This window comes from Miscanthus floridulus, chromosome 7 (assembly GCF_019320115.1).
Source record: "Miscanthus floridulus cultivar M001 chromosome 7, ASM1932011v1, whole genome shotgun sequence".
NCBI classification, from domain to species: Eukaryota; Viridiplantae; Streptophyta; class Magnoliopsida; order Poales; family Poaceae; genus Miscanthus; species Miscanthus floridulus.
The window spans coordinates 81727839-81740993 of record NC_089586.1 but is presented as its reverse complement, the minus strand read 5'-3'; the positions used below and the strand labels follow the sequence as shown (position 1 = coordinate 81740993).

Below are 13155 nucleotides of genomic sequence, written 5' to 3'. Positions count from 1 at the left end.
CGCCGAGGACGAGGATGGCACGTGCTCCAGCGAGGACGAGCGAGGCGTGATTTTGATGAACTAATTTAACTTTTGTTTATCCAAACATATATGCAAATCATCATGTGATTTTGAGCTAAAAATGACATATAAAATCATAATAAAGTCCAACATATAAAGTTACATATGCATCTACATCACAAAATGAGATAAGCTACTGATAAAACATAAGAGGATTAAGTTTGTTACCTCCAAAATCAAAGAGCAACACCAATGGAGGGGGAGAGAGCAAGAACAACAGCAAGCTGAAGAACAGAGACAATGAGTTTGAATGGAATGGCTCGGGCTCGGGGAGGAAGAAATGAGCTGGTGTATAGGCCGAGATAATTAGTCCCGGTTAGGGGGGCAAACCGGGACTTAAGATTAATATTTATTCCCGGGACATCACCCAAACCGGGACTAAAAGCTTTAGTCCCGGCTGGTATTACCAACTGGGACTAAAGATCCTGCCCCGCGGACGACCGTTGACTGAGACTAATGCTAAATTGGGACATCGTTCTAAAGTCTGTTCTCTAGTAGCGGATGACTCTCCAAAGTTTGAAAAATTCATCCAACAATGGTTGCGTCAGCCTGTTCGCTCCGTCGTATTTGGCTTATTAGCTAACGAACAGTATTTTTCTCCCACACCAAACCAACCAACAATATTTTCAGCCATGATTTATAAGTCAAACCAGCCCAAACTAACAGGACATCCAATCCAACATCCGCCCACAATTGCATCTCTGACCGATCTGTTCTTGCGTCGGCTGTGGCTGTAAAGGAGTGGGCATAGCTTTGACGGAGCCTGGCCATTTAACCAGCTGGAGAGCCAGAAGGATGCTTTCCTCCCATTGTGGACGGTTACCGTTGTGGCAGCGTTGAAGAGGCTAATGTCCACCGAGTCGACCGGTAGTTCTGTCCCGTTCCACGGCCGTTCGGGGTTGGTCCAATTGAACCACAGCCACTTTAGGCGCAGTGCTCTGCTGAAGCGTTCCAAATCCAAAATGCCTAGGCCTCCAAACTCAGTCGGCCGCGCCACCAGCGTCCACGCCACTTTGCACTTGCCGCTCGTCAGCTCGCTGTCACCTGCCCATAAGAACCGCCGCCGTGCTATGTCGATTTCCTGAAAAAGCTGTTTTGCCACCTTAAGGGCGATCAACAGATAGGTCAGGATTGAGCTCAGGACTGATCTGACCAGTTCCCTCCTGCCTGCTATATTTAGGAGCTTCCCTTGCCATCCTGCCAGTCTCGATCTTGAATTGTCCACCACCCTTTGGACGTGTACCACCTTTAATCGGCCGAGGGTTAATGGCAATCCCAAGTATGTTAGTGGGAACCCCACTCTTCTTCCAGCAAATGTCTCCAGAATCTGATCCAAGTTTAGCTCCGAGCATCTTATCGGTGCACCCATGCATTTCTCCAGATTCAGCTTAAGTCCGGTGGCTTCCCCAAAGTTACCCAAGATCGAGAACAGAGCTGTAACCTCAGACTGAATGGGATTGATGAAGATGACTGCATCGTCAGCATACAGGGAGAGACGTAGCCTCGCATGGCGCCCTCGTAGTGAGCGATTTCTAGCACTTTCTGTAGCGTGTCAATGGCCAGAATGAATAAGTATGGGGAGAGCGGGTCACCTTGCCGAAGGCCGCGTGCGTGTTTGATTCTTTTGCCGGCCACGCCATTTATCAGTACCTTCGAGTGTGATGTTTTGAACAATGTGGCTAGCCATTCTCTCCATCTGCTGCTGAAACCCCGGTGTTCCAGAAGTTCTAACATGTACTCCCAAGATACAGTATCGAAGGCCTTGGAGATATCAAGTTTAAAAAGGAGGGCTGGTGTCTTAGTCCGGTGATATGCTCTGGCTAGGTTCCTTACATACAGGAAGTTATCTTGAATGAACTGATGCTTTATGAAGGCACTCAGGGAATTCGAGACCAAGGACTGAATTTGAGATGACAGCCTCCTCGAGATCATCTTTGTGATTAGCTTGGCGAAGGAGTGGATCAAACTGATAGGCCTGAATTCCTTTAGTTGCTCCGCCGTCTCTGTTTTCGGGATCAAAACAATGATTGCTTCATTTAGAGCGTCGAGCAGTCCAGTTCTCAGGCCACGAAAGCCTGCCATGGCAGCTAGCAGGTCATACTTAATGATTTCCCAACATTTCTTATAAAAACCACCTGTGAATCCATCCGGCCCTGGGGCTTTCTCCGTGGGGAGGTCATCAACTGCATCTTTGATTTCCTCCAGGGAGAAGGGTTGGTCAAGGTTGTCGTCATCAATTTGCCCTAGCTCCATGCTATCCCAGTCCAAAGTGTGGCACCTGTTCAGCTTGGTCCCCAGCACTGTTTGGAAGTAGCAGGAGGTTAGCTGCTCCTGTTAGTTGATCTCCACCAATAGGCCCAACGGCCTATTGGTCCCTTGCCTCTGCTCCCTGATTGGGGGAGCCTAACCCTAACTGGTTGGTGGACCCCTGTCGCACAGCACATATATATAGAGGGGTGGGGAACTGGGCTCGGGTCACGAGGTTCACTAGAACCGCCATCCCACCCATAGAAAACCCTAATCCGATCCTAAAGAGGTGCTGCCAGCGACGGGATGTGCCCATCGACGACCGCCGTCGCCTCTGCAGGCCACGGAAACACCACTGGATCGCCACCTCGTCTTCGCACCGGCCGTGCCAAGCATCGGCGTCCGCGAGGACTACACCGAGCCGAAGCTGTCTCTACACTGGACGCCTACTACACCGCGGCACCGGCGTCTATGCGTCGCAACAGAGAAAGGCGAGGAGGCTTACCAGATCTACGGTTACACACAGAGAGATAATCATCGATCCTAACAATGGTACCAGAGCTAGGTTGCCTCTGTGTAACCCTAACCCTAACCGGGTAAAAGAAAAGGGAAAGGACCGGGGGTTGCAGACGTCACTGGAACCCCGGTCACCACCGCCACCGCGTGCGGAAAGAAGCCGCACCGTTCGACGGCGCACGACAAAGAACAGAAAAGATCAAATCCAGTTCGGATCTGACAAGAAAGAGGGTTTTTCCCAACTCTAACCCTAACTCGCGTGAGAAAGAAGAAGAGTGGGTTCGGATTTGGCCGAACCCTAAGACCTAACCCTAGATCCCCTTTTTCGGGTGAACAAGCAAATAGAAAAAGAACAAAGAAAAGGGGTCGGCACACGAACCCTAACCCCAATCGGTCAAACAAAGAAAAGCAATCAAGATCAAGATCCGATTGGGGAAGAAGAAAAGAAAAGAAAAAGGTAAGGGAACCGATTCGGATGAACTCTGAAAAGAAAAAGAAATCAAAAGAAAATGAAAACCTAACCCAAGAAAGAAAAGCAAGGATGGACAAATCAAAAGAAAAGATTCAACTGAAACCCTAACCCTAATTTGTAACCCCATCCCAAATCGGGTTAATCCCAAGAGAGGAAGGGGGAGAAGGGGAAGGGAAGAGATTCGAATGAACTCCGAAAAGAAAAGAAATTAGAAGAAAAGGAACCCTAGCATCTCGATCTCGAGATTCAAAAGCAAATCAGAGAAGGGGAAGGTTGGATTCTGAACCCTAGATCTAAACCCTTGTCCAGATAAGAGAAAAGGAGATACAAATCCGAAGGGGGAAGGGGTGGATCTACCTCACCGTGCGTCGGGATGTCCCTTCGCCGGCGCGGGAGAAGAAGCCGAGCCGGGAGAGCTGGCTCGTCGAGCTCGGCCAAGGAAGCGCCGCGGCCAGGCTGCTCGACGGCGGCATGCTCACCCGTTGGGGAGCACGCACGCCGACGAGGGGGTCGGCGACGGCGCCATGGTCGCTCCACTGCCTTGCTCGCTCTCGCTCGGTGTCCTCTCGGTTTTGCGCTGCGCTGAGAAGAGAGCGGCGACAGAGAGAGAACGAAGAGAGAGAGAGCGGCGAAGAAAGTGAGCTAGGGTTTCAAAGGAGGCCGGTGTCGGTGGGTTTTTATACTGCCCGAAACGAGCGCCCGGCCGTCGGATCGAAATCAACGGCGCAGATCAAATCGGGCCGTCGCTGTCCCAGGCGGGCGCGAGCGCGCCGCGGCACTTTGCCGCCCCAGGCCTAGGTTGCGGCCTGCGCGCACGCGGACAGATGGGCCGAGTCGGTTTTGACCGGCTTGGGCCGACACAGGAAGAGCTAGAGCCCGGCTTTGTATTTTCCATTTCCAGGAAAATTGAAAAATGGAAAATTAAAAATGCAAATTGGCTCAAAAGAAAAATAGAAAAAGTAATTTTTTCCTGTGGGTAAAATTCAAGAAATTGAGTTAGAGTTTTTCCGCTGCTAAAGAAAAAGCATATTCTCCAGTGATTTTGAACCGACGTGTTATTTAACTGGAGAAAAGAAAAAGTTTTTCCAGTAAATCTTTATTTCCTGGAAATTGATTAATGGATTAAAGGAAATCGAAAATACAATTTTCCCTGTGGGTAAAATTCAAGGAAAAGAGAATTTTTCCACAACCAAAGTAAAGTTGTTGATTCTCCAGTTATTTTGAACCAATGTGATATTTAATTGGAGAAAAAGAAAGTTTTTCCGCTGCTAAAGAAAATGTTGATTCTCCGATTAATTTTGAACCAATGTGGTATTTAATTGGAGAAAAAGAGATTTGACATGATTATGATGTTGTTATTTTTCTGACCAACGTGGTTAATAACAATATCGTAATTTTAATGATTTATGCATTAATTCTACTTCTGCCCAACGGTGATGTAGAATTAATGTATAAGAAGAGTTGTAAATTTTAATGATTTATGCATTAATTCTACTTTTGTCCAACGGTGATGTAGAATTAGTGTGTAAGAATAGTTATGAAAGTTAAAGATTTATGCATTAATTCTATTTCTGCCCAACGGTGATGTAGAATTAGTGTATAAGAATAATTGTATGTTTTGATTTTGACCAACGTTGAAATCAAGGCATGCAAATGGTGTTATTTTATGTTAAGAAAAGTTTTGACCTGGTTTTCATCTTGACTAAGATAGACTGGGTAGTCACCTCACCGTGTCCCACTGAGTCTGTGGTACCGGTGAAGGAGACAAAAGAGAATGATGCCGATAAGGCAGCTAAAGAAAGGGATTTTGAATCACAAAAGATGTCCTATGACTTTTGAGCATAGGAAGTGGGTCACTGCCAATAAAAAATGTTTGGCTATGATAAAGAACATGATTGAACCTGCAATTGTGGGCTCAATCCCAGAACATGACATGATCACCGAGTACCTCGATAGAATAAAGAGTCAGTTCACTGGTTCTTCAAAGACATATAAAGAGTCAGTTCACTGGCTCTTCAAAGATATATGCCACTCAGCTGATGAAGCAGCTGATGACAGAGTGTTACTCTGGAAAAGGTGGCATAAAAGAGCTCACGATGCGTTGTCAAAATTATAGTACTATCGTTTAGGCTATATTTCGAGGGGGAGAATAGAAAGACAAGTTAAGAATGATATTATTCTTCTATTAGAGCTCTCAGATTAAGAACAATGCAAGGAATGCATAAAAGAAAAGTATGTAAAGAAGATTAAGAAAGATGACAAACGAAGCACAGGAATTTTATAGATTATTCACACAGACATCTGTGGTCAGTTTCCTGTAAAGAGTGTGGATGGTAATGATTTGTTCATAACATTCACAGATGATTACTCCCGTTATGTCTATATTTATCCAATCAAAGAAAGAACAGAAGCATTGGATAAATGTAGATATTTAAGGCAAAAGTTAAAATCCAACGTAATTTAAAGATAAAGATAGTCAGGTCTGACTGTGGGGGTACTACGATCGGCATACCCCATATGGCCAAAGTTTCTAGACCTTATGTAAGGTTCTTATAGGAGAATGACAAAGTAGCCCAGTATTCTATACCGGACGAACCTCAGCAGAATAGAGTAGCTAAAAGAATCAATCGTACCCTGATGGATATGGTGGATAGTATGATAAGTTACTCCACCTTACAGTTGAGCCTATGGATGGAGGCGATAAAACCGCCATTCATATTCTCAATAGAGTATCAAAAAAGTCGGTGCTCAAAACACCGTATGAGTTATGGACAGAAAAGAATACCCTCACTTAACCACTTGCGTGTGTGTGGGGAGCCCTGCTGAGGCTAAAGTATTTAACCCAAACATTAGGAAGATATATCCAAAAACAGTAAGTTGCCATTTGTTTAGCTACATAGAAAAATCGAAAGGTTTTCGTTTCTACTATCCAGAGAGACATAAAGTTTGTGGAAATGAGACACGCTATTTTCCTAGAGGATGAAAAGATGAGGGGGAGCATGGTAGCTCGAGAAATTGTCCTTGAAGTGAAGCGGGTGTATACGCCCACTCCAATGATTCATGAGCTAATTTTCTCACTACATACTATCGCTGCACCGACAGTGCAAGAGACTATGATGTCAGCACCTATTGTTATCCCCACCTGTGGCAACAATGAATGACAATGAGGAACCTGTTCTTCAGGATCCTATAGAACCTATTGTCACACATGAGGGGGAGCAACAACAGCCTCAAACAGAAGATGTGCCAAATGTGGAGGCTCCTAGAAGGTCTCAAAGAGTTAGTAAATCAGCTATTTCTGCTAATTATGAAGTGTACAACACTAAGGAATTTCAAATGAAGGTTGATTCCACCTCTTTTGAAGAAGCCATGAGAAGTGATTATTCATCAAAGTGGCTTGAGGCCATGGAAGATAAAATAAAATCTATGAATGCCAATAAAATTTGGGATTTGGAGATAATTCCTAAAGGAGCCAAAACAGTAGGCTGTAAATGGGTCTACAAAACAAAGCTTGACTCTCAAGGAAATATAGAGAGATATAAAGCGAGACTTGTGGCAAAAGGCTTTATGCAAAGAGAAAGAATTGATTACAATGAGACCTTTTCTTCAGTCTCATGTAAAGATTCCTTTAGAATCATAATGGCATTAGTGGCACATTACGATTTAGAATTACATCAGATGGATATAAAGACGGCATTTCTCAACGGAGACTTGGAGAAAAATGTTTACATGGCACAACCGAAAGGTTTTGTCATGGAAGAAAAAGAACGAATAGGATGCCACCTAAAGAAATCCATTTATGGATTAAAGCAAGCTTCAAGGCAGTGGTACTTGAAGTTTGATCAGTCAATAAAGAATTTTGGGTTTTAAAGAGAATGTAGAGAACAATTATGTCCATGTAAAGTTTAAGAATGGGAAGTTTATCTTCCTTGTTCTGTATGTGGATGATATCTTACTTGCTAGTAGTGATGTCAGTCTACTACAGGAGACCAAAAAGATTTGTCCTCAAAACTTGATATGAAAGATCTTGGTGAAGTCTCGTTCGTTCTAGGGATCAAGATTCACCGAGATAGAATAAAAGGGGTATTAGGACTGTCACAAAAGGCATACATAGAAAGAATCTTAAAGAAAGTGATTCAGTATGCACAAAATGTAGTCCCTCACCTGCTCCTATAGTCAAAGGCGACAGATATGGGGATTTTCAATGCCCCAGGAACCAATGTGAGCTCAATCAAATGAAAGTGGTTCCATATGCTTCAGCTGTCGGAAGCTTGCAACATGCTCAAGTATGTACACGCTCTGACTTGGCATTTGTTATCGGGTTTTACTTGGCAGATTCTAGAGCAATTCTGGAATAGAACACTGAAATTGATAAAGAAAGTCTTGCGTTATTTGTAAAGAATAAAAGGTCTTATGATGACGTATAGAAGATCTGATTGACTCCACATAGTGGAATATTCAGATTCTGATTATACGAGAGTGAATATATATCCAGACGTGGATTTTCTATCATCTCACAAAGGGGAGCTATTTCATGGAAAAGCTCAAAGCAAACTGTCACTACATCGTCCACAATGTATGACAGTTTGTAGCGTGTTATGAGGCAACGAGCAGGTGAACTGACTAAAGAAGTTCATACCCGGTTTGAAGGTGGTTGACGATATCTATAGACCACTTCAAGTTATACTGCGATTATAATCTGGCAGTACAGTATGCTTACAACATAAGTTAAGTGGTGCTGCCAAACACATTGACATAGAGTATTATGTTGTGAAAGATAAAGTCTGGGATCAAGTCATAAATCTTGAGCATATAAGTACAAAAAGGATGCTCGCGGATCCGCTTACAAAAGGCTTACCACCCAACATGTTCAGAGAACATGATGTTCAGAAAACATGTAGCTAGCATGGGTTTAAGGGAAAGCCTAAAATTCCTGGACAAAAGAAGGCCAAAGATAAGTATCTATTTCAGAACAGAGTAGTGTATTGTAGCTGTTAAGTCTATCGGCAATGGACCGTGACGATGAGACATGCTCTATACGCTAATCTATAATGGAATGAACAAAAGTAAATAATATGAAAGTGAAAGATGAAATGAGATCAAGGGGCCTATTGGGCCCTTGCCTCTGCTCCCTGATCGGGGGAGCCCAACCCTAACTGGTTGGTGGGCCCCTGTCGCACATCACATATATATAGAGGAGTGGGGAACTGGGCTCGGGTCGCGAGGTTCACTGAGCTGCCATCCCACCCATAGAAAACCCTAATTCGATCCTAAAGAGGTGCTGCTAGTGACGGGATGTGTCCACCGACGACCGTTGTCGCCTCTGCAGGCCACGGAAACACCACTGGATCGCCACCTCGTCTCCGCACCGGCCGCGCCGAGCACCGGCGTCCGCGAGGACTACACCGAGCCGGAGCTGTCTCTATACTGGACGCCTACTACGCCGCGGCACCGGCGTCTACGCGTCGCAACAGAGAAAGGCGAGGAGGCTTATCGGATCTACGGTTACACACAGAGAGGTAATCATCGATCCTAACAGCTCCTTGTCTGCATGCCTCCAAATAAATTCGCCTTCATCATTCCTCAGATAGGCAATTAGATGCCGCCTCCGTCGACCGTTTGCCTTCTGGTGGAAAAACTTAGTGCAGGCATCCCCTCTTTTAAGTTAAGAACTCTTGAACTCTGCCGACGACGCGCTCTCTCAATCGCTGCCCATCCCATGACATGGTGCTTGAGTTCTCGCTGCAGCTCTATCTCTGCATCTGATAGTACTCTTGACTCCTAGGCAATGTCCAATCGCATGATCACCTCGTTTGCCATGTGAAGTTGTAGACGGGCGTCACTGAAGAGGGATCTACTCCAACTCAGTAGTGATTTCTTTGTGTTCTGTAACCGGTTATGGAGTATCATAAGTGGCGAGGTCCCACGCACCGGCATCGACCATGCAGCCTGCACAATTTCGAGGAAGCCAGGCACTCGGGTCCAGAAGTGCTCAAACCTGAAGACTGCCATTCTGTGCGGTTGCTGCAGATTGCATAGGAAGAGGAGGCAATGATCTGACAAGGAGCTAGATAGCAGCTGCAGGTTGACGCCGATGAAAATGTCAGCCCACTCCTTGTTGCAGAAAAACCGATCAAGGTAGACCAAAGTGGGGTTCCTTTGTCCATTGCTCCATGCATATTTTCTGTTCTGAATTCTTTTCTCTATTAGTTCGCTAGCATCCAAGGCTTGTCTGAACTTCCTCATCTGTGCTCAGTTGAGGTTGGTGTTGTTTTTGTCCCTGGCTTCACATATTAAGTTAAAGTCACCTAAGCAAATCCATGGCACTGCTACTGCTGGTTGTGATGCAATTAACTCCACCAGAAAATCATCCTTTTCAGCATGATTTGTCGGCCCATATACTGCTGTGATGGTGAACGCAGTATTGGTTTGCCTCAATGTGATCTCCACTGATAGACAGTAGCTCTTACAGTCTACTGCATCTCCACTAACAAAGTCCTGATCCCAAGCAATCAGAACCCCTCCTCTCGTGTCATCTGCTGACAAGTATTCAAAGTTGGAGCTGAACTCCGGCCCCAGGAATTCCATTGCAAGAAAGCCATCAATGGCGTGCAATTTTGTTTCCTGCAAACAGATAATCTGCGGTTTTGTTTTCTGTATCATTAGCTTTACTGCTTCCCTTCTTGCCCCACTGTTTAAGCCTCACACATTCCAATTGAAAATTTTTAGGTTGCTTTCATCCATTCCATGAACAGAAGAGCAACAGGGGAACACACATTGCCAGCAAGCCCACAATCCATTCAGCAAGTTAACAACATACAGAACTTCTGCCACTGCCAAACAACAGGATGACAGCCAGCTTGACATACAGACACAACTTCTACATACCTGAGCCATCTTCTTCAACCACATGACAACACATACTGGAAATAAACCTAACTTGACCGGTCGAGTGCCGGTTGGCGCTGGCACTAAACTAACACACATTGATAACTGAGGCAACAAGCTCCCTGTCTGCTGCAGTGATCATCCACTGAACCTCCATGTCAGCTGCATCTGCCTCCTTCGCCAGGGCTGCAAGGACCTTGGCCAGCTTCTTGTTCCCCATGCGAGTCGCCGCCCTGATTGCCTTGACTGCGTGCTTGGGGAGGTCATCACCATACATGTCAACATAGGCTGTCACAGCTGCATCAGGCTCGGTCTCCTGGGAGTTGAGGAAGTCCAGCTCGCGCATCAGTTTCTGCTGAGCGCGCTGGGACACCGGCACTGAGGATGGCTCGGCCACCAGTCGCATGCTGGATCGCTTGGCCTCCATCGTCTTCCTCTGCCTCACAGTACGGGTGGATGCCGGGCGTGGTGGAGACACGGCCGGCGCGGGAAGCAGCGGGTCGGGGATGTCGCGGAACAGGCCCCTGCAGATGTCGCTGCTCTGGTGTCCTCCCCCTCCACGGAAGGCCGCAGTAGAGGCGCCGAGGTCCCGCCCGCCGGCCACCGGCAGGCTGTCCGCCGGCGTGGGGGCATCCACCTGCGCCGCCGCAGCCGTGTCGATGTCCATCCGGGTGACATAGTCGGAGATGTCGTCGACTTGGCCGTCATCCGAGAACCTGGCCGAGTCAGGCGACCCGTTCTGCCCACGGTGGGCCGCCTTGATCTCGTGGGCCATTGGGTCGTCAAGCTGGACCCCTGGCCCGAAGACCACCTCCTGCTGGACTGGGGTGGGCCTTTGATGTTGCATTCGGCCCGTGTACCACAGATCCGAGACCGGCACATACACCGGGGAGCCGTGCGCCGCGTCGCCTCCACCGTCATCAGGCGAGTAGCGGGGCTCTGTCTCAGCGGAGGTCCAGGAACGGTGAGATTCCTGCAGCATGGGGTCGTCCTCCTGACGACAGTAGCCATCCACCTCGACCGGGTCACAGTAGAAGTCAGCAATGGGGTCCGAGCTCACCGGGAAGTGTCGCTGGCGAGCAGGGGAAGCCCAGGAGCGCCCGTAGGCAGGCGGTGAGCGGGAATGGCGACGTTCCCAGTCGTCGGTGGCGTGCAGCAGGTAGTCCCTCCCACGTGTTGACCTTGAAGGCGAGCGAGCCCAGGAACGCCCCCATCCAGTGGTTCTGCATCCATCGCTCCTGCCTGGCGATAGGCTGGGGGCGAGCGAGTGCGCACTCGGACCGAGCGATCAGAGGAGCAACCGGTGAAGAGCTGCCGCACCCGGGAGCTCTTGAAGCCGTTGTCGTTGCGGGGCCGCGGCCCACGGGTGTCGTTGTCGTGGTCGTGGTCTCGGCATGGTGGAGGGGGGTGGAGCACGACAGTCCTGCTACCTCGCTCTCGCCTACGTCGGCGGGCGACCATCGAGCACACCAGGCGTCCAGGGGAAAGGGATGAACTCCGGCCCCGAACTGCCATGCTCCGATGAGGTCCCTAAGCTCGCCACGTCCGGGCTTCGTGCACGCCAGTCTTCATAGCCAGCCAGGTGGATGAGGATCGCCTTCTCGCCCAGCTTGCCCTTAGGCGGCGGAACAGGCGGGACGGCAAGCCCATGCATCTCCAGAGCTTGGCCTGCCCGAGCTGCGAACAGAGTGTACTCCGTGGATCTTGGCAGATCATCAGGATCCTCCATCCACACCTAGCATGTCAGGAACTCCAGTGTGGCTCGCGCCAACGTGCGGCTATCCAGTCTGTCCAGGATGTAGCAATCTCCCAGGATGAGTATGACTCCTTCGTTCCAAGCCTCAATGGGGACGTTCTCCATGGTGATCTTGGCATGGAACAGCCATGTGGTCTCCCTAGGTCCACCCGATGGACGCCACGGGCGAATGGGAAGAACGGTCTCGCCGATCTCGATGAAGCTTTTGAGGAAGGCGCGGTCGTGCTCTGGCGAGGCCTTGAAGTCCGCCAGGAACTCGCCCGGCTTGAGGGGCGCGACGTGGAAGTTTCCCCGCGCCACGTGCAGCTGGTTGGACAGAGCGTATCCCACCTCGCTGATGCTGGGGCTGTAGCCCCCCGGCGGCGTGACGATGGTGACCGCATGGAGCATCAGGCGCTTGGCCTCGCGGGTCATGGCCTCGCCGGACGCCAGGACGACCGAGCTGCGCGCCGGGCGGTTCAGAGCGTGCCCCGGAACGTTCTCCATCTCCAGGGAGGCTGCTGGCGATGGGCGAGGTGGCTCAGATGTGTTCGGCGGGTTGCTGTGGAGGGGCGGAAAGACAAGGCGGCTGTGGATGCTTTCAGGAGGGAACACGAGGCGGTTGCGGAGTTTGGTGGAGATGGGGCGGCGGCGGTCAGGCGATGGAAAGGTTAGGCGACTATGGATGGGTTGGCGGCGGCGGGAGGGGCAGAGGCGGGAGATGTGTCTGTCTGACGCCGTTGCACTGAAGGCACCGGACCGGATCTCTGCACTGCGCTACTCGATGGTCTAGGCCGAGGCACCGATAGCAACGCCCAGCGAGTCGCCTTTTAAAGGCCTCCGGGTCCGCACCATGGAGGTGTCCCGAGCAGAGAGCTCAGCCGGCCGTCTAGCTCTCCCGGAATCCGTCGCCTGCTCGGCTGCATCCTTACGCCACCAGTACTTTGTCCTCGCTTTTTGCCAAGATGGTGAAAGTGGAGTCTCCAGAGGAGCATTAACGCCCGAGCTCTCTCCCATCTCCCAGCGGCTATAGTTTTCCAAACGTGTCGGCACGGCACACACGGCACTAGCCCACCCCGGCACGGTACGCCTGGGCACGGCACGCTAGGCACGGCTGATGAACCATGCCGTGCCATGTCGTGCCACCATGTCTGACTCCAGGCCTAGGCACGACACTATCGTTCCTAGAGCATACCGTGTCGTGCCGTACCGACTCCAGGCCTAACGTGCTCGTGTC

General features: G+C 49.2%; 1 pseudogene; it reads right to left on the bottom strand.

The window, feature by feature from the left end:
* Window positions 1-697: 697 nt before the first annotated feature.
* On the bottom strand, window positions 698-12940 carry LOC136465735 (uncharacterized; annotated as a pseudogene).
* Between the last annotated feature and the right edge of the window lie 215 nt (window positions 12941-13155).